The sequence below is a fragment of the Macaca mulatta genome, chromosome X (assembly GCF_049350105.2).
Source record: "Macaca mulatta isolate MMU2019108-1 chromosome X, T2T-MMU8v2.0, whole genome shotgun sequence".
In the NCBI taxonomy this organism is placed as follows: domain Eukaryota; kingdom Metazoa; phylum Chordata; class Mammalia; order Primates; family Cercopithecidae; genus Macaca; species Macaca mulatta.
In genome coordinates this window covers 119,789-141,628 of record NC_133426.1, presented here as the reverse complement: position 1 = coordinate 141,628, position 21,840 = coordinate 119,789, and the positions used below count along the sequence as shown (strand labels likewise).

At 45.2% G+C, this 21,840-nt stretch overlaps 1 protein-coding gene and 1 long non-coding RNA gene across 13 annotated transcripts in view; one reads left to right on the top strand and one right to left on the bottom strand.

Annotated features, from left to right (window-relative positions):
• Positions 1-19,150, bottom strand: part of LOC106996100 (endoplasmic reticulum membrane-associated RNA degradation protein-like) — a 33,144-nt gene extending 13,994 nt beyond the window's left edge. For 4 of the 12 annotated variants that reach the window (XR_013412599.1, XR_013412596.1, XM_077987978.1 and 1 more), the window contains exons 1-3: positions 4,267-4,407; positions 3,787-3,919; positions 3,323-3,601 (exon numbers count right to left, since the gene is read on the bottom strand). The gene's annotated coding sequence lies outside the window, so the exon portion shown is untranslated. Of the gene's footprint in view, positions 1-3,322; positions 3,602-3,761; positions 3,920-4,266; positions 4,408-19,031 lie in introns of those variants that run through there. The other 8 variants (XR_013412601.1, XR_013412598.1, XM_077987982.1 and 5 more) reach the window with 4 other exon arrangements.
• On the top strand, positions 5,604-11,729 carry LOC144338439 (uncharacterized). The gene is made up of 3 exons (XR_013412607.1): positions 5,604-5,734; positions 9,757-9,883; positions 10,560-11,729. It is a non-coding gene; the product is annotated as an uncharacterized LOC144338439 (long non-coding RNA).
• Positions 19,151-21,840: the final 2,690 nt, after the last annotated feature.

Sequence of the window (21,840 nt, the reverse complement as noted above, 5' to 3'; positions counted from 1 at the left end):
AATATCACAAGAAGTGTACAGCCGAGGCCGGGCGCGGTGGCTCACGCCTCTCATACCAGCACTTTGGGAGGCCAAGATGGGCGGATCACGAGGTCAGGAGATCGAGACCATCCTGGCTAACACGGTGAAACCGCGTCTCTACTAAAAAATACAAAAAACTAGCCGGGCGAGGTGGTGGGCACCTGTAGTCCCAGCTACTCGGGAGGCTGAGGCAGGAGAATGGCGTAAACCCGGGAGGCGGAGCTTGCAGTGAGCCGAGATCCCGCCACTGCACTGCAGCCTGGGTGACAGAGCGAGACTCCATCTCAAAAAAAAAAAAAAGAAGTGTACAGCTGCCTGTGATATAGTTCCTAACATCTAGGTGGGGAGAGGATGATATTACTGCCCATATCACACGAGTTGTAAAACCACTTCGATATTTTGCCTACAATCCTGAGGGGAGAGGGTGATATTGCTCCAAATATCGAAGAAAGCTTACACCCCCCGTGACACTATGCCCAATATCCACGTTGGAAGACGAAGACATTATGCCCAATATCGCAGGGGATGTACACTCACCTTGGGATATTGTTCCTTATATCGAGAGGGGGAGAAGATGCTATTGCTCCCAATAACACAGGGGCTGCAGAGGTACACCCCTCCTGTGATATTGTTCTTAATATCCTAGGGAAGAGAGGAGGATACTACACCCAATATCTCAGGGTGTGTACACCCACCCAGTGATATTGTTCTTAATGTACTCCACCTCCCACCACCAGGGATATCAGTCCTAATATCCAGGGGAAAAGAGGATAACATTATGCTCAATATCGCAGGGGAGTGTACACACCCTCTGTGATGTTGTTCCTAGTATCCAAAGGTAGAGACGATGATATTACTGGCCATATCGCAGGGGGTGTACACCCTTCTATGATACTGTTTTTGACATTCAGTAGGGGAGAGGACAACATTAATCCCAATATCGCAGAAGGTGTACAGACCCCGGTGATGTAGACCCTAATGTACAGGGGAAAGAGAAGAATATTGCTCTCAATATCCCAGGGGCTGTAACCACCCTGCTCCCCATATATTGTTCCTAATATGCAGTGGGGTGGAGGCTCATAGTACTCCCAATATCCCAGAACGTGCACACACACCTGTGATAGAGTTCCTAATATCCAGCGGGAAAGAGGCTGATTTTACTTTCGATATCACGGTGGGTGTACACAGCCCCCAAACCCGGGGTATCGTTCCTAATATCCAGGTGGGAAGAAGATGACATGGCTAACAATATCGAAGTGGGTGGACACTTCTTCAGTGATATGGTTCCTGATATCCAGGAGGTGAGTGGATATTATTCCCAATAAAGTAGGAACCGTTCAGTCACCCTGGGATTTTGTCCTTAATAACCACAAGGGAGAGGTGATATTACTACCAATATTGCAAGGGGTGTACACCCCTCCTGTGATACTGTTTCTTATATCCAGGAAAGGAGAAGATGGTATTAGTACCAATATTGAAGGGATGGACAGCCCCCATGGGATATTGTTCTAAAGATGCAGGTTGAAAGAGGATGAGACTCCCTCCAATACAACAAGGGGTGTACACCCTGCCTGTGATATGAATCCGAAAACCTAGAAGAAGAGAGAATGACATTGCTTCCAAAAACACACGGGGTGTACACCCACCCTGTGATATTGTTCCTGTCATCTAAAGGAAGAGATGATGATACTACTACCCCTACCGGAGAAGGTACACACCCCCCTGTGATATTGTTCCTCATAACTTGGGGGAAGAGCATGATATTACTTCCAGTATGACAGTGGCATCACACCCAGTCTGTGATATTGTTCCTAATTTCCAGTAGGTAAAGTATGATGTTCCTGCCAAGAGAGTAGTGGGTGTACAGCCGCCCTGTGATATGTCTCTGAATATTCAGGGAAAAATAGGAAGACATTACCCCAAATCTCTGAAAAAGTGTACACCCATTGTGTGATATGGTTCCTAATATCGGGAGGTGCAGAGGATGGTAATCTTTCTCCCATCGCAGGCTGTGTACACATAACCTGTGAAATTGTTCCTAATATCATGAACAAAAGAGACTGCTAATAATGGACACACATTTCAGGGGGGAATAATTATTAAAATCCACATCATAAAGGGGAGTAACAGCGATCCTCTCTCTCCCCCTCACTGTTACAATCCACATCGCAGGGGGTGAGAAACCCCCCATGATATGGGGAGTAATAGCATCCCCCTTTCTCCCCCTGGCCTTATATAAGGAGGCTGGCCTTATATAAGTGCCCCCCAATGCCATCGCAGGCTTTAATGTATTCACTTAAAGTTTTTTCCTCATTTAGATCTGCCATTCCCTTAATAGTTCTAATTGCTGCCTGATATTCTGTATTAGCATTTTCATGAGCAAGCAGCTGAACGATCACTTTCTTGGCATGAGAATTGGAAATAGCCTTTTGAGCCGCATCCTGCAAACGGGCGATAGAATCAGGATAAGGCTCCCTTGGACCCTGTTGAAATGTGTGAAAAGAAGGATAAGCAGTAGCAGGGTCGTGAATTTTTTCCCAGGCTCTTAGGCATGTAGTTCTGAGCTGATCAACAGCCTCATCACCCATTACCATCTGTTGATTTAGAGTACCCATGCCTGTCCGATTCCAAGCAATTGATCAGGTGTGATATTAACGGGACGTTGGGCTTGAGCATTTCTGCCTGATTTGTTGCTTCATCCGTCCACCAGGTTTTCAATTGGAGAAATTCAGAGGGGGACAGGGTGGATCGGGCTAATGTCTCCCAATCCATATGTATTCAACGTCTGTTATAAGCCACACATTGTAACAAGGAATGAACATAAGGGGAATTTGGCCCATATTGTCCAATTGCTTGCTTTAAGTCTTTTAATATTTTAAAAGGAAATGGCTCCCAGCATGCTTGAGTAAGTTCTCTGGCCTCCTCAGCTGGTGAAATAAGTACCAGAAACTGCCAAGCATTCAAATCCCCCATTTCTTGTGCCTGGCGAATGGATGCCTGGATTGTCCCTGTGCTATAATTTATATTTGGACCCGCTTGCAGCACTCCTCTACCATAATTGACAGGTGGGCAAGCCTAGATCATTCCCTCATCCTAATTGGCTGTTGGACAAGCCTGAAGCTTCCCTTCTCCATAGTTACTGGCGGGGCCTGCAACAATGGGAGCGGCAAGGCGCGGGTCTCAGGCTCCCCTTTCAAATATTCACGAGGCTGGCCTGGGGGTGGCCATTCCAGACCTTCCCCTAAAGGTGCAGTAGGTGGCACAGTTTCTTTTATAAGTCTCTGGAGATGAACATACATACCTTCCCGTTTCTTGCCCTTTTTTAAACGAGACTATCATGGTTCACTTAGCTGATAATTAGACTCCTGATTATTCAACTTTCCTATGTCATCCTGAAAATCCTCCTTCTCCTCCTCAGCGTGGAAGGGCTCCAGGGCTGTTTTAATTGCAGACCACACAGACCAAGCAGAGACGGGAATATGGCGGCCCTCTTGTTGTGCTCGTTTTAAGTCTGATCCCACTTTGTCCCAATCTTCTACATTCATGGTTCCATACTCCGGGAACCAAGGAGAATACTTGTCTACCAGGCGGAACAAAGATGTGAGATTTTTGGGTACTGACAATTACCCCTCCGCAGCGCAGTAACTGCTGCACAAGGCTTAAGTAATTAGCGAACTTACTCTCAGCTCCACCCACATTTTCCCGAGGTTTCCCTGGAATTCCCCGAGCGCCCTCCTTACCCTAGAGCTTGAAGTGAAAACCTACTCGAGAGTCCTTTGTCGGTCGTCCTCAGCTTTCCACGCTCTGGTGTTCCTTCACTGGATTATTTGTAGAGATTACGGGGAGCCCTGCGTTGGGCACCAGAGACAGCCTGGGCAACCGAGGGAGACCCCCGTTTCTATCAAAAAAAAAAAAAATAGCTAGGTGTGGTGTCACTCGCCTGTAATCTCAGTTACTCCATGAGAAGTCAGACAAAACCTGCCACCAGAGACTGATTTTCTTCTAAAATGCTTTCTCCAAAATATTTTTAAAACAAAAGGGGGAAATTGGAAAGGAAAATATTTTGGGCCCCGCAAATCACTAAGATAAAGGGAAAAATCAATCTGGGAACTGCTTAGGGCAAACCTGCCTCCCATTCTATTCAAAGTCATCCGCTGCTCGCTGAGAAGAATGCATATCTTATTTCCTCCTTTGGAAAGTCTCTTCAGAAACTCAGAAGAATGCAACCGTTCCTCTCTCACATACCTGTGACCTGGAAGCCCCCTCCTGGCTTCGAGTTGACCCACTTTTGCTTCAGGTTGTACCGGATCAAACCAGTGTTCATCTTACATATGTTGATTGATGTCTCCTGTCTCCCTAAAATGTGTAAAACCGTCAGATACAGTCAGTTTCTCTTCCGAGGTTCGACAAGTTAACGTTCTTGTGTTTTGTTCTCGAACTCAACTTTCTTGTTCTCCATGCCTCCTTGCCCTTAGTTACTGTAAACAACCTTCCCCCCGTCAGTTCTAATCAATAACTCACATCTGTTCCCTTGGTTACCTGCTCTGCACCCATTTCTCCCTTCCAAACCACAAGTCCCACCGTTGTAACTCACAACCCCCTTCCCCCTTCCTTATTTGGGAAAGTATTCACAAATAGCCAACCGGGTCAGTTTAGATCTTGAGGTCTGGCCCCAGCCCATGCCAGAGGTAGGGATTGCATTAGGAATAAAAACCCCTGCTTTCCTTTGTTCCGTGTGCTCTTGCGATTGTGATTGATGCGAGCAGCACGCTTCCACAGAGGTAAATTGCGTTGCTGAGAAAACTTTTGCTTAAGTGCTGGTTTCACTTTGCGTCACTGAGCATTTATCTCCAACAAAACCAAGCTGTGCTCTGACCACCTTGGGCAACTGTCATCAGGACATCCTGAGGCTGTGTCATGCACAAGCATCCCCAACCTTGGCAAAATAAACTTTCTAAATACTCTTTTCCCCAAATGCTCAGGGAGACTGATTTGAATAATCATAAAACTCCGAGGCTGCACTCCAGCCTGGGCGACAGAGCAAGACTCTGTTTCAGAAATAATAAAATAAAATGAAATAAAATGAAATAAAATAAAATAAAAATCAAATCTCCCGTCTCCCGCACAGCCGACTCTGCGTGAATTACTCCTTCTCTATTGCTATTCCCCCCTGTCTTGAGAAACCGGCTCTGTCTAGGTAGCGGGCAAGGTGAACCCACTGGGCAGTTACAGAATTGCCATTATATTGCTTGCAATTTTATATCTTATTACGCAAAATAGCTATAATCTTGTATACAAGGTTAAATGCTAATGTGCTCCTTGCGTGGTCAGATCCCAGCGCAGGAAGGACGCACCCCCTATAAACCGCTAGGCCAAAACGGTCATTCTGGCCACATCCAGCCTCACGTGAGATCGCAATCTCCTGTCACTCAGGGCCTGAGGGGGCGGGGCCGGAAGCCCCATACAATCAGGGGCGCTGGGGTGGGGACCTGTCAATCAGGCGCACCGCCAGAAAGGAGAGGGCGGCTTCCGGGGTCTGGCTGGCGGGCGCTTTGTCTGGCCTTCGCCACCGTAGGCTCTTCCTGTGAGTCTCCGCTGCTACTTCCTGGCTCTGGGAGGCCCGGTGGCTCTGCAGCAGCCTCGGCCACCCTGTGACCTGCGGGTGTTGGGACATCCCTAGCTGACGCCGGCACACCCGGGAAGCCGAGGAACGGTGAGTGGACTGCGCCTGGCTTCCGGAAGTGGGGAAGAGGGCTGGGTGAAACCTGCTGGAACCAGCCATGGGCTGCGGAACCTGCGGACCGAGTCGCCGGGCGCAGCCGGGCCTCAGTCCCCTTCTGCGCAGGGCCGGGCGGCGCGGGCAGCGGGACCCCTGCGTCCTGTCTGTACCTGTGGGCGCCACTTCCGCCGGCCGGAGCCCTCTCCGGAAGCCCGCGCGTCCCCCACCCAGGTAGTGCGGTGACCACGGGAGGGTGATCCGGGAGAGCCCCGACTCCGTGTGCGGGATTCCAGCGTGGGAGAAGCTGTGGTTCATGGAGCTTCCAGTCCCACCTTTCTCCCCCTAAAATTAACCTGAGGCTTTGTTAAAACGTTAAACGGGGCGTTTGAGCAAACACGATTCATAAACGGGTACCGCAGTCATGGTTTGTGGTTTGGGGTCCACGGGAGGGGCGTAAATGAGAGGCTTTGATAAGGTGAATGAGGAAGCAAACCATACATATATATACACACACATATACACACATATATATACACATATGTCCACATATATATATACATTCTTTTTTTTTGAGATGGAGTCTCACCCTGTCGCCAGGCTGGAGTGCAATGGTGCAGTCTCAGCTCACTGCAACCTCTGACTCCCGGGTTCAAGCGATTCTCCTGCCTCAGCCTCCCAAGTAGCTGGGCTTATAGGCGCCACCACGTCCAGCTAATTTTTGTATGTTTAGTAGAGACAGGGTTTCGCCATGTTGGCTAGGTTGGTTTCGAACTCCTGACCTTAACTGATCACACTCCTCGGCCTCCTATAAGCGACGGGATTACAGGCGTGAGGCACCTTGACCAAAATATTTTTCTGTTTCCAAACATTTTACATGAGAGGAAAGCGGAGAATAAATCATGACACTCTACTGTAAAAAAAAATCTTTGTGCCTCTCTTCATCTTTCCTAAGTGTACATATTACCAAAATGTCTTTAGGTTGAGGTCCTCCGTGAAAACCTGACAGGGTGTTGTGTCCTCAGCCACTCTCCTGTCTTTTCCTAGTCCTGGCATTTTAGAACTGTCTGGGGATGACCCAGGATACCCACTGTGGCCATGTCTATTGGAGGGTCTAGTGAGTATCAGCCCCGGGGTCATCTCATCGCCAAGGACAGCCTGAGGTAGGGGGTAGAGTCTCTCAGGGGAGCAGCTGGATGCTCTTGGCCTTAGAGGAATCTCCTGGTATAGTTTCATCTAAAATGGTGACCCCTTAGGGTCATTAAAATTTTAGGACATTAAAATTAATGGACAATACAATGTAATGTCATGAAAGTTAGGTCATTAAAATTATTCCTCCAGCCCGAGTTATTATTCCTCGAAGACACATTGATGGTTTACCAATTGGATGCTGATATTGAGAGGAAAAGGCAGAAATTTCTGCTCTCTAGCTTGTCTCAGACTTGTGAAGAGAGAAAAACCGTCCCAAAGGACAAGCAAAACCCACCCCAGAGAGGATGTGCAAGAACCTGAATTATAAAATGCACTTAAGGTGCACAGGAGGACAAAGAGCAGTGCCAGTGCCTCCTAGGTGGTCACTGAGTACTTTACTGAACAGGATGGGTGTCCTAAGGGATAGAATGGCCTGCCGTGACACTTAGAAAGGTCTGCGTTGGAGTCAGCACTGCCTCTCCCCGAGTTTGTTACCTTGCAAAGGCTTGTCCGCTTATTTGAGTTTCAGGTTTTCACTGACTGTATGATACATTTTGTCAGTACTGCTTGAAAGATAAAAATACTATTTCCAAAGAGGCAAGGTAAAATGATGTATTTCATTTGCTAAAAATTCGTATTTATTTCTTCCCCGGAGTGAGTGTAGTAAGTTTTAAAGGTCTGTTCTTTTTAAGGGTAATTTCAGATGGAATTGTAGGACTTAGCTTTGTAAATGCTACTGGTGAAATAAAAGTGTGATAGATAAATTGATTTATAAAGGTTCACCAAAATGTCAGTTCCCCTCTTGTAGCTTGGTGAAGAATTTATGACAGTGGACACATGTGTATCCTCTTATCTGGGTGTCTGAGTGTTTTTTGTTTTTTGGAGATGCTGTCTTGCTCTGTAGCCCGGCTGGAGTGCAGTGGCGCCATCTCTGCTTACTGCAACCTCCGCCTCCCGAGTTCAAGTGATTCTCCTGTGTCAGCCTCCCGAGTAACTGAGATTATAGGTGCCCACCAGCACACCCAGCTAATTTTCATATTTTTAGTAAACACAGGGTTTTAGGCCTGGCACGGTGGCTTATGCCTGTAATCCCAGCCCTTTGGGAGGCCAAGGTGGTCGGATCATGAGGTCAGGAGTTCCAGAGCAGCCTGGCCCACATGGTGAAACCCTGTCTCTACTAAAAAATAGAAAAAACTTAGCTGAGCGTGGTGGCAGGCACCTGTAATCCCAGCTACTTGGGAGGCTGAGGCAAGAGAATTGCTTGAACCTGGGAGGTGGAGCTTGCAATGAGCCAAGATCTTGCCACTGCACCCCAGCCCAAGGGACAATGTGAGACTCCGACTCAATAAACAACAAAAAGATGGGATTTTTGCCACGTTGGCCAGGCTGGTCTCAACCTCCTGACCTCAGGTGATCCCCCGCCTCAGCCTCCCAAGGTGCTGGGATTACAGGCGTGAGCCACCACGCCTGGCCCACTCTATTTTCTTTTTATTCCCTAAATTTTAATATATTTGTTCCTTTATCACTTTTTTGTTACATAAAAAAAATTCTGCCTAATCCTTCGTAAAAAAAAATCTTCCTGTGACTTCTGAAAGTGTTCTAGTTTTATCTTTTGTATTTGAATATATAATATTATTGTTCATGGAATAGAGAAGAATGCAATGCATTTTCCCAAGTAGATGCCAGCCTGGTTTGCCTCATATTTTAAAGTGCATGTAATTTCTTTTTCTATTCTACAGTGCCTACTCTATCATTCCTCAACTTTCCATATAAATGCTGGGTCATTAAGACTTTTCCCCTTGGTCTGCTTGCTCATCTCTGCTAACACTGTGTTGTCCTGAATATTTTTGTTTGAAAATCTTAGAAGTTAGACAAGCCATCACTCTTAGATGACTAAAAATCATTACAGAGTTGTCATTTTTACTATGTATGAAAGAGTAGTTTTTCTTGCCTAAAACCACCTGATTTGGGAATTTGTGTTTTCATAGGAATGGCATCTGGAAGTGGTGACATTCATGTCATTTTAAAAAACATGTGTATTTCCTTTTCTGCCTTGACATTGTGCAATAGAAATTTGAAAAATTGTTGTATTAGTATTGTTAAATATCAGTTATTGTTTTATTTGCTACTCAATTAAATTTAATAAGCCTATTCTCTTGGTGTAATCACATGGAATGGGCTCACCTTCCCTGTTAACAAGTGACAGCACATGTAAAATATTGTCTACCAGGGAAACTCATTGAACACTTAGTGTTCAGACTCTGTTTTTGTTTCCAGTTCCCTAAGCACCACTGCAGTGACACAAAATAATAGGCCTTCAGCAGAAGTAGTTTGGGCAAATATATTGCATAAGCCATTTAGATGCAGTGAGTCATTCTTATTACTTGGATTGGTGGAATCCCTTCCAAAATGTAAGTTCCTAATACAAAGATTGAACTTTGTGGGCAGGCATTTTTAAGAATAAGTAGTCTCAGGACCGATAATATTAACTCACATATGCACATCAGGTAGGACTTTAGTATGACAGATACTAGAAATGTACAAAGTGAAGTTAAAAGGTAGCTCCTAGCAGCACATCTTACTCCCTGGATTCTCTAATGAGATGGGTGTTTCTACTTTGCTGTTGCCTTTTTGAATAGTTTAATTCTAGCATTAGTACTGCTGTGTGGGAGGGAGTATGTGTGAACAGAGTAAGAGTTGTGAAAATCAAGTCATAAAATAAGTGCTTGGAAATTTGAGAATCATGTAAACAGCTTATGGATTGAGTATAGATTCCCAGTGCTCTTAGTCTCACTCTTCCTTCTATCCACATGTGTGGAATGTTCTAGGACTCCGTGGCTTTTGAGGATGTGGCCGTGAACTTTACCCAGCAGGAATGGCCTTTGCTAGATTCTTCTCAGAAGAATCTCTACAGAGAAGTGATGCAGGAAACCTACAGGAACCTGGCTTCTGTAGGTGAGAATGACAACACATTTCACTTAATTACAGAAGTATTTCCCTATCATCAGTGCTATTTGTGATCGGGAATGGGGCAAGTGAATGATTTGGTGAATAAATCAGGCATGGGCACTGTGTACAATGAACATGAAATCTAGTAATGTTTCTATACTTTGAAATAATTCATGATAATTTTGTGCATCTGCATTTTAGGAAAAAACGGAAAGACCAGAATATTGAAGATCACTTCAAAAAACATGGGAAAGATACAAGATAATTTGCACTGAGAAGAGGAAATAAAGTCCTCTGAAGGAATCTTAGCATGTCATGAATTTAAAAACAAGCAACCAAAGCAAATAAGAGTCACTTGAAATTCATTTCCTTTTAGAAAAATTTCACCCAAAATGTAACGTACGTCAGTGTAGCAGTCAGTGTTTGGAAAACAGTTTACTTGAAAATAGTACTACAAAATTGTGTATATGAATGTTACTATTTTGGTCATAGCCATGCAGGTGGTAGCTGTGTTTTCAGTAGTAGACCATTTACTTTCAAATAATTCAGTCATGGCACAAAAACAAAACAAAACAAAAATGCATTTTCCCTAGTATTGGTAGCAGTGTAAGTCGAAGACCTATGAATGAGTAGAAAGTTATTAAACCAACCAATAATAATGTGCTTGTCATTTTTTTTACAGAAATCATATGGTACAGAGACTGCGTGAAAGCAAAGAAGGTAGTCAGTATGGACAAGTTGTCAGCCACATTCCAAATCTTGATCTGAATGAGAACATTTTTACTGGATTGAAACAATGTGAATGCAGTATTTGTGGAAAAGTCTTTGTACATCATTCCCTCCTTAATAGGCACATCCCAGCTCACTCAGGATACAAACCATATGGAGAGAAGCAATATAAATGTGAACAGTGTGGCAAACTCTTCGTTTCTGTTCCGGGTGTTAGAAGACACAGGATAATGCACAGTGGAAATCCAGTTATAAATGTACGATATGTGGGAAAGCTTTTCATTTTCTCAAGTCAGTTGAAAGACACCAGAGAACTCACACAGGAGAAAAATCCTATAAATGTAAACAATGTGGTAAAGCATTCACTGTTTCCGGTTCTTGTCTAATACATGGACAAACTCACACTGGAGAGAAACCCTACGAATGTAAGGAATGTGGGAAAACAGATTTTGTTCTTTTAAGATGCATGAAAGGACTCAATACTGGAGAAAGATGTACCAAATGTGATAGAGCCTTCAGCTGTTCCACTTCCCTTCATGACCATGGAAGCATTCATACTGGAGGGAGACCCTATGAATGTAAACAATGTGGCAAAGCCTTTAGTCGTTTGAGTTCCCTTTGTAACCATAGAAGTACTCATACTGGAGAGAAACCCTATGAATGTAAACAATGTGACCAAGCCTTCCGTCACCTCAGTTCCCTTCACCTCCATGAAAGAATTCATACTGGAGAAAAACCCTATGAATGTGAGACATGCGGTAAAGCCTACACTTGTTCCACTTAAGATACTCGCCACTAAAGTCATGATATAGAGGTTGGGTGTAGTGACTCAGCCTATAATCCCAGCACTTTGGGAGGCCAAGGTGTGTGTATTGCTTGAGCCCAGGAGTTCATAACCAGCCTGGATTAAAACAATGTGAAACCACCTGGGCATCGTGGTGAAACCCTGTCTCTACAAAAAATAAAATAATGCCGGGCCCGGTGGCTCACGCCAGCTACTTGGGAGGCTGAGGCAGGAGAATGGCGTGAACTCAGGAGGCGGAGCTTGCAGTGAGCCGAGATCGCAGCACTGTGCTCCAGCTTGGGCGACAGAGGCAGACTCCGTCTCAAAACAAAAACAAAATAATTAACTGGGCATGGTGGCACATTTCAGTTGTCTTAGTTCTTTTTCAAGGACATAAAAGGCCACGGGGGGTTGGGGGAACCCCTGTGCATGGGGATCACGAGGTCAGGAGATGGAGACCATCCTGGCCAACATGGTGAAACCTCGTCTCTACTAAAAATACAAAAATAGCTGGGTGTGGTAGCATATGCTTGTAATCCCAGCTACTCAGGAGGCTGAGGCAGGACAATCACTTGAACCCAGGAGGCGGAGGTTGCAGGGAGCCGAGATTGTGCCACTGCACTCCAGCCTGGCGACAGAGTGAGACTCCATCTCAAAAATAAAGCCCCTTGAATATAAGGAATGTGGTAAAACATTTACTCTTTCCCATTCCCTCATAAACATGAAAGAGCTCACACTGCAGAGAAACCTTAAGAATGTAGGAAATGTGGTCAAGCCTTCAGATTTTCCTGAAGATGTGGGAGGGCTCAGAGTGGAGAAAAGGCTTTTGAATTTAAATTTGTGGTAAGGCCTTCGGTTGTATTAGTTCCATTTGAAGACATCAGCTCATTCCTGAGAAAAACCCTATGAATGTCCAGAATGTTTGAGTGTTTCATTTCTCTCATACCCACTCAAGGACATATGAAAATGCACACTGTAGCTGGCTGGACCTTGTAAATACAAGAACGTACACAGGATTAAAACTCTAACAGTTTAGAAACTGCAAGAATATTTTCAGTTTTAACATTTACTTGAAAAGTTGTGTGAAAACTCCCACTGGAAAGAAGTTCTATAAGTGAAGCTTTTCTAATTTGGAAAGCCTGATGAAAATTAATTATCGTGCAGTGCTTGAAAAAAGTCTAGGAAATGTTACACAAGTTACAAGTATATTTTTTTTATCAGTGGCCCATTCATAAAGAGTCTCTAGTATGCATTTCACGTTGTTTTGCAGGGAAACCTTGAGGTGAGAGTTCTGTAAATGCTCTTTAAGCAGTAGTACTTGAATTTCATAGATAATATTTTCTTCAGTTTGTTGGTAGAATTTTTGTCTATTCATTTGATAATGTGCTGGATTCATGGTTGAATTTGGATGTTTTTCTAATATGTAGGTAAGTTTAATTTTTTTATTTCATTATTTCTTTTTGAGATGGAGTCTCACTCTGTTGCCCAGGCTGGAGTGCAGTGGTGGGATCTTGGCTCACCGCAACCTCCGCCCCCTGGGTTTAAGCGATTCTCCTGCCTCAGCCTCCCCAGTAGCTGGGACTACAGGTGCCCGCCACTACATCCAGCTAATTTTTTGTATTTTTAGTAGAGGCAGGGTTTCACCATGTTGGCTAGGCTGGTCTTGAACTCCTGACCTCATGATTTGCCCGCCTCGGCCTCCCAAAGTGCTGGGATTACAGGTATGAGCCACTGCGCCTGGCCAGGTAAGTTTCATTTGTATGTATTGTCCTGTGATTAATGGACCAGTGAATAATGGTTGTGAATTCTTGGGATTATCTTACTAGCCTCATTTGGCAAATTTTGATTATCCCTTGTCCGTTATACACATTCCACCTATTTATTAAATGAAAAACTACTCTTGATGTAAAGATATTTTTTGCTAATAAGGAGTTGGTATTAATTCCTAAATACATACAGTTTACCCGGGAGACGGAGCTTGCAGTGCGCCAAGATCATACCACTGTACTCCACCAAGGGTGACAGAGCGAGATTCTGTGTCAAAAAAAAAAAAAAAAGAAAAGGAATATCCTCACTTTTTTAATGCTATACCACTCTCTGCGCTCAAGTTAATCCCTGTTTGAGCCTGTGGGAGCTTACACCATTCTCCTCTATGTAATTAATAACTGATGTCTGGTTTATCTGTTTAGTAATAGATGTTATGTGTTTAACGGTGCCAGTAAACGTAGGGTGCTAATTCCTTCCTCACCAGTGGGGTGCATGAGATGCTATTGAAACAATTGGCAACACGAATGGAATGGATCAGCCCTCATGCAGGACACCTGCTCAACTTGACCTACCTGCTGTGGGCTGACTGTTCCGTAACACATCAGCAGTCACCTGGGTCAGAACCGTGAGCTGACGATGGGCGTTCCCTTTGGCCTGCACAGTGTTTTGTGGTCTTCAGGTGTTGTCATCTTCTCCCATACTAAAATGCTCTCATCTCCTAGACATCAATGTTTAACTGCACCCCAGCATGACCTTTGGCCTGTGCTGAGCAGGCAGTTTTGAGGCCCTGGCTTATGAATACACAAAAGCACAGCACATAAGCCAACACTTAAGTCCTAATTAGCAAGAATCAGGCTGTATCTCTGTAGTCCCTGCATCTGCTCTGGTCACCATCTCTGTGTGCTTAGGGCAGCCATGTGAACATTATTAATTATTTTACACTCCAAGACAATAGTTATTATGTAAGCAGAAGTAGTGGCCTTGTTTGCTTCTTGTGCTGCTGCTCCCCTTCCTGCTGTACCATACACCCTCCTGATGAGATGTACATCTATGGTGTCTCATGGTTCAGGCACTGCTGAGTAAAGAAAATGGGAAGAAATAGTTTGATATTAGCCCCTACTGAAGCATATGAAGAAGCGTCTCTGCTGCTTTCATTGAAAAATTCCTGGCCAGTGTGTGGGCTTTTCTTATCACTGCTGCTTATCAGCATGTCAAAAGTCTCATCTTCGGACTGCAAGTCTTGACGGCCTTAGTTATAGTGGCCTTACAGCATGTGGAGCTAACCCCAGGAAGATGGAGTGGCACTCTCTGGAGGATTAGGTGGTCTCCTCCAATGTGGGTTGATGGGCTTCTGAACTCTTTCCTTTAACCATGCAGAGAGTCTACACTGCCAGTGATCATGTGCCACAACTCTATAGATGTAGAAATTCAAAATATTCTGAAATAGTTTCCATTGAAAGGAAATAGAAAAGCTGTCTGGTGCCACGCTTCGGTTAAGAGAACTAGTAGATGGCTCACAAGAACACTCTGTCGCTACTGTCTGTGCCTCTGTCACAGCAAATATCCTGATCCTTCAGTTTTAAGGGTGCAGGGCCATTTTCTTCCCCTTCTTACTGGTAGTTCTCAAGATCACTGTATGATATGCTGGGAAGGCAATATCCTGATAATCAAGTGACATTGGTCAGAACAGCCCAGGCTCTGTTATAGGCCCTGCTCGAAACAGAATGGCCTTTAACGCTTGTGTCCAGCAAACCACATCCTGGGAGAAAACCCAATGTGGGCTGCTTTCTGGGGTCCCTCAGTTGTAGTGCGAGTGAAGCATTTATAGTCAAAACTCCATCTATCTGCTCTGGGTAGCCTTCCTGATCTTGTGGTAGTGGTTCATATTGAATCCTAGACTTCTGTTGTCTTTTGTTTGCTATTTGTAATACATTCACTTCATGGAATTTATCTATGAATGTTTTTGGCCTCATTGTTCTCAGAAAAGTTGGTAGCCATTGCACAGTGAACCCGCTTCATAATTGGTGAAAACACCTATGGCCCCCTTGTGCCACAGCAAGGAGGTTCATTCAGCCAAACATAAACTTCATGTTTATAAAACCCTGTAGCACAATTATTACCATGTGGGAGGCCTTTAACAATGGTGATGCTGATGTGAAAAACTCTGAAGGAAGAAATTTACCCAAATGGGTTGGGTACATTGGAGTTCCTCCTAATTCCAAGAAACCCTTACTCCCTTCCACCTAAAAAGAGTGGAGAGGCCGGGTGCGGTGCCTCAAGCCTGTAATCCGAGCACTTTGGGAGGCCGAGGTGGGCAGATCACAAGGTCAGGGGTTTAAGACCAGCCTGGCTAACATGGGGTAGCCCCATCTCTACTACAAATACAAAAATTAGCCAGGCATGGTGGCAGGCACCTGTAATCCCAGCTACTTGGGAGGCTGAGACAGGAGAATCGCTTGAACCTGGGAGGCGGAGGTTGCAGTGAGTCGAGACAATGCCACTGCACTCCAGCCTGGGTGACAGGGCAAGACTCCGTCTCAGGGGGGGGGAAAAAAAAAAAAGTGGATAAGAACTGAAACCGGTTTACAATTTCAACTAATTGGAAATGCAAAGTTTACAAAAATAATATTTAAAATAAAAGGTTAAATGAGTGCTCATTGAATTTTATGCCTCCACAAAATAGATTGTGAATTAACTTCCACATTTATAGAAAGCCACCAAAGTTGGGAAGCCTCCGTGTCTGAAATTCATGTGGCTCAAATAAGAATTATATCTGGGGATACCCCAAAGTTTAAATATGATATCCCCTATGATACTATGAGGAATTACTGTACATAAATCAGGTTGTCTTTCTTTAACTCTGAAAATCATATTATCTTGCCTAAATTCTCCATAACGCATTGCTCTGCAGTATGCTATAGTGGACATGGCTTTTCTGAACAATGAGCACCAAAATTAAGTGTGTGTGACTCACCTATGTTCTTATCAAAATGGAAATCCCCGAATCCCACCAGTTAGAATAACATGACAGAATGTCAGATTTATGGTATAAGTTTTCTGTAAGGTTATTAGGTAATGATTCCATTTTATTAATAGATAAATATATATAGATTACCTATTTGTCCTGTGTTTTAGTATTAATAGATTGTGTCTTTTAATTCATCCAGTTGGTCTAAGTTACCAAGTTTCTGGGTTATGGAGATTGTAATATTCTTTATGATTTTATCATCCATGGGTTCTCTAATATAAAGGCCTCTTTAATTTTAAATTATTAGGTTGGTGCAAAAGTAATTGTGGTTTTGGACCATGAATTTTAAATTTGTATAACTAGGCTGCAACACATCTTTATTAATCAAAATAGAACCCATTACAATGGGCTGGGCACAGTGGCTCACGCCTGTAATCCCAGCACTTTGGGAGGCTGAGGCAGGCAGATCAGGAGGTCAGGAGTTTGAGACCAGCCTGACCAACATGGTGAAATCCCGTCTCTACTAAAAAGACAAAAAGTAGCCGGGAGTGGCGGCATGGGCCTGAGAGTCTGTGTGTGAGTCTGTGTGGCTGTAATCAGGGTTCGTGTTGGCTCCGTACCAGAGGATGTTACACTGTTACATTATCTTCTACAAAAAATCCTGAAAAAATGAAGGCTGAATAGACATACACACCCTCCCAAAATAATCCAAATGTCCACCGATATGAAAAACAGATGAATTACGGTTTCCATCATGGAATATTCCTCAGCAGTGAAAACAAACTATAGCCACAGGTGCCAACTAGGATAAAGAAAACCTTTTAAACACACTTAAAGTGAACTGACTAGGCAGAATTCCTCGATTACAGGCATCTGCTCCAAAAGGGTACTGTTCTGAATCCTGTGATGTAGAATGATAGTTAGCAGCCCTGTTTCGGGGCATATCTAGAAAAAAGCAAAATAATGACTACACAATTTTAAATTCTTTGTAAATTATAACAATTACTATAAAAATTCCAAAAATATGAAAATCTTCCCAACTGTTATTGGACAAGCTTCAAAATAAATGCCCAGGCATTGCTTGCCACACCCACAGGTGTGCCAAAATAAATGAAAATATAGCCCAAGTTAGTAGAATCGAAACCTGAAGATGTGCGAGCCGTCCCTGCCTCGCTATCTATACATGTAGAAATTTAAGAGCAGGTAGTGACACTGCAATGCAAGGCTCAAACCAACTGGATATTTGGAAACTTCTATGCAAATTGGCAGTTTCGGTTTTTATACACGGTGTTATTTGTAATTCAAACAGGTAACTGATTCCCTTGGAAAAAATATAGCCATAAACCTGGTTAAAAAAAAATTATGGGATTGGGTATGAGAGAGAGTACTTAGAAATTTGAAAAGTATCGGCAGGGAGCAGTGGCTCATGCCTGTAATCCCAGCACTTTGAGAGGCAGGCCCCACGGGGCCTTTGAGGACACCGGTCTCCTCTGCTGCCTTCCTGCTGGACTGACCCCACGACATTCACTGGGTTTCCACCCCGTCTCATTTAACATCCCAAGGGTGGTCTTCATCCTCGTCTGGGGCTCAGCTCTGCCCCAATTTCCTAAATCTCTGCCTTCAGAGCCTGAAAACACCCACGGCCAGGGTCACCCTAAGTCCACGTTTACCCCAGAGAATCCCAATTTAATGTTTTCCCAGCATCGCCTTAGTGATAATTTATCCTGTCAATTCCCACTGCCTTCACACCTCACCCCTGCTGTCTCCCAGCAGACCCCACACCCAGGTCTGCGCATGCTGCCCTGCTCTGCCCATGTGGAGACCACCTCCCTTTCTTGAGGAATCAGCTGGCGATCATCTCCTTGTGGAGGGCTGCCCTGACTTCCAACTCTCTCCAGCAAAGGCAGAAGCCGTCCTCGGTACTTCCCCAAAACTCAGGCCAAGTATGAAGATGGCGCAGATGCTAGCTGTGCCTGGGATGCCATGGGCAGGGTCCCCAGATGCTCTGCACATGGCCCGGGGCAACGCCTGAACATAGCAAGTGCTGAAGAAACAAAACTGACGTGCACTGACCTCTGATAGGGCCCCCTTCACCATCCATATCTGTCTCCCCACTGGACAGTAAAATCCATAAGACAGGGAGGGCTTGTCTCACTCATCTTCAAACTCCCAGGGTCACCCTGGCAGGTAAAGGGGACTCAAATGTCTTCTGAAGGAAGCAGCTGGTTAGCTGCCGAGTTAAAGGGCCTCTGAAATTCAGAGCTCTGCATAGGAGTCCAGCACACTTTATTATGAATGACTCCAACCACGGCAGAAGTGGCCGTGGAACCAGTGCTAACAAATTCAGGGTTTGTTCACTGTTTCTCAGTTCATTATCACAACTCATTCTCATAGAGCAGCGGCGCACAGATCCTCAGACGTCTACACAGAGTGGGACGATGGCGCCAAGTCACGTCAACGTCCTGTTGCAGACTGGGAGACACCGGTCAGACACGGACCCAGGCAGAGCACAGACCTCGCGTTAAATCGGCTCCGTGTAAACAGCACTCCCTGCCAGGCCCTTTCCTATCTGCACAGCTTCTACAAATTCAACTGTCACACCTGACACCTAAGAATACTGCACACCCCCATGTGAACCCCCCACTTACCTCCCAAAATAACCCGGCATGGCCGAGTACCAAAAATTTCAACATAAGGGAACTGGAGGGCATTTGGGGCTTTCTCGAGTCCGTGCTGCCTCCTGATGGGAGGGCCCAATGCTTCACACCCCTAGTGAAGGGCGGGTCTCTTCAGCCCCCCGGCTTTGACCTGGAGCTTAAATCAGCATTAACTAATTTCACTTTCCAGGACCAACTTCAAAGGCCTGTAAAGCCAGAGAAGGGAGAGGAGATGGAACACGCCCTCACCTCAGACCTGCCGCAAGCAAGTACTTCTCAGATGCGTCCCAAGGTGCACAGCGTGTCCGATGCCTGTTTCACATCCACCGACCTGCAGGTCTTCTATGTGGCATCAGCCTCCTGGGCACTGGGAACAAGAGGTATAATGGCAAGTCCCTTCTGCAGCAAAGCTGAGGCAAAGGGACCCAACACATTGGAACTGACCTTTTTCTGACAGTATCAAAACAGAAGGAAAATACTGTACAGCCAACTTCCCCTCACGCAGGTTTATTTACCTGTGACTCAGAGGCCATGACAGAGAACTTCAGGTTCTTACCGATTCCTATTTTCCCCATCCAGGAAGCCTTTGTTTTTAATATCGTACGAACTTGCCATTTTGTAGGCCAAAAACAGCAAATATTGGCAATTTCTTACAGTTCAACTGAATAAAATATGATCACGGCCTTTTGTGAAACCATGAAGAAAAGGTGGATATCTCAATATGTGTTTCCAGACTGGCTTTGTTCCTGAAGCGGTAACTCTGTTCACTCAGGGTTTTAGACACTGAAGAATAAACATCAATATCCCACCAAGAAAACCAAAGGAATGAAATAATTTTGCATCCACCTTGGAGCCTTTTTAGGACAAGGCAGGACACAAACTTCTAAAAAGCTGCAATTGTCCCTCTGTATACACAGGGACATGGATTCCAGAACACCCCCCGAGTTTACCCAAATCTACGTATCCACAGGACTCCGCGGCCACCCTATGGAACCACATGTAGGAAACGTCGGCCCTCCACAAAGCCAGGCTTTTTCAGTAAGGGTTTGGTTGGAAAAAAAATTAACATAAGTGATCCTTCGAAGCTCAAAACCCATGTTGTTCAGGGTCAGCTGCATTTATTACTTGTGTCATATCTGAGGCCTGAAAGCCATCATTCTCGGTACCTTAACGTGATGGTTAACAAACTAACTGTTGCGATTAGAAAGAGGAAAAAGCTTATTTTTAAGCTGACAATGAGAGTGGATGCGGCTACGGTGAACGGAGAATAGACCTAAGCAAGCACCAAGGCTGGGGTGACTGCCTGTGCTCAGACCCACCAGGGCCTGTTCCTCCATCTCCCTCTGCTGAAAGGGATAACCGCTTCTCCCCCATGACTAAAGGGCCTTTTTAAAATATTCACACGAGAAGTGCTATGAAAAGCTGAAAGGTCACAGATAACATTTTTAAAAATAAACATTAACGTAAGCATTTAACAAGCCCATTATGATTTAAAAAAAAAAAATGGTATTAAGTTCTTGGGTGTGGTGGCTCATGGCCGTAATCCCAGCACTTTGGGTGGCCGAGGTGGGTGCATCACCTGAGGTCAAGAGTTTAAGACCAGCCTGGCCAACATGGTGAAACCCCTTCTCTAACGAAAATACGAAAATTAGCCAGGCATGGTGGCAGACGCCTGTAGCCCCAGTTACTTGGGAGGCTGAGGGAGGAGAATCACTTGAACCTGGGAGGGAGAGTTTGCAATGAGCCAAGATCGTGCCATTGCACTTCAGCCTGGGCGTTGAGTGTGAAACTCCATCCCAAAAAGAAAAACTAAGTATAAAATTTTCCTTCCAATGAACCTATAATTCAGCCACCGAGGTATCCTATAGCTACTTATTCAGCCATGAGATACACCACAAAAGATATAGGCGAACAGGACACAGTTCTTCCCTTAAAGAAGGCTGCACCCTTAACAAAAGGGAGGCACATACTCCGAATGGAATCAGCATAGGGAACAGATGCTGCTGCAGGTTGAACTGGCTGCACAGAGCACCCACTCAGGTGTCTGAGAAACAAGGAGCCGCTGGTGCTATCACCTTCCATACCTGAGCTGGGACAGTGGGGAGCCTGTCATCACCAGGGACAAAGAGCCCCAGAACCACACAACGAGCTTACAAACTCACCGAGGCGATGACTGAGCAATGTGTGTGGAGTGATGCGAACACGCAGATGTCAGGGCCACGCGCGGCATTGGTTTTGTGCATCAACCTGAGCATGCCCGGGGTGCCCAGATGGCTGGTTCTGCATTATTTCTGTGTGAAATGCATGTTTGTCTCTGGACTGAGTGGAGACCCATCCTCGCCGGTGTGGGGGGCACCACCCTATCCCCCCAGGGCCCGAGTAAAACAGCAAGGCGGGGAAAACTGGGTTCACTCCACCTGTCTGGCTGATGGGCCAGTGACATCTGTCTTCTGCAGCCCGTGCTCCTGGGTCTCAGCTCCTCAGACCCTGGTGGGATCTGCACCCTCCGCTTCTCAAGTCTTCAAGCCACACCCTCTCAGGACTCTAGCTTGCAGGCTGTGGGTCCTGGGGCTTCTTGGACTCTGTAGCCCCTGCAGCAGGCCTCGCCCTGGAGACACATGCACACCCGGCTGGCTGTCTCTCTGGAAGCCCTGACTAAAAGTCGCCCCTAAAAGTGGGCTTCAGGGTTTCTTTCCAGCCCTAAGATCCCAGCGCCCCTCCTACAATTCTAGGCGGAAAGGTGAACGGAGACCAATGGACAGAGGTGTGTGCGAGGACACACCAGGCAGCAGCACTGGGCAGGAGGGCACTAACGCTCACTAAGCAAAGAATCAATGCTGCTTGCCACAAAAATGAGAGCAGTAAAGATTTCTTCAAACAGAAATGAGTTTGTTTCATGATTTGCTCTTAATACATAAGAAAGCATAAAAGTAGGCCTATTAACAATTACGTAAGTCTTTACAGGCCCTTGAACTACTTCTGTCCCTTTGTGTTTTTATAGAAAATAAGCCTGAGGTTAAAGAGAATAACGTCACTGGCCACAGCTGGGGCCACGCGA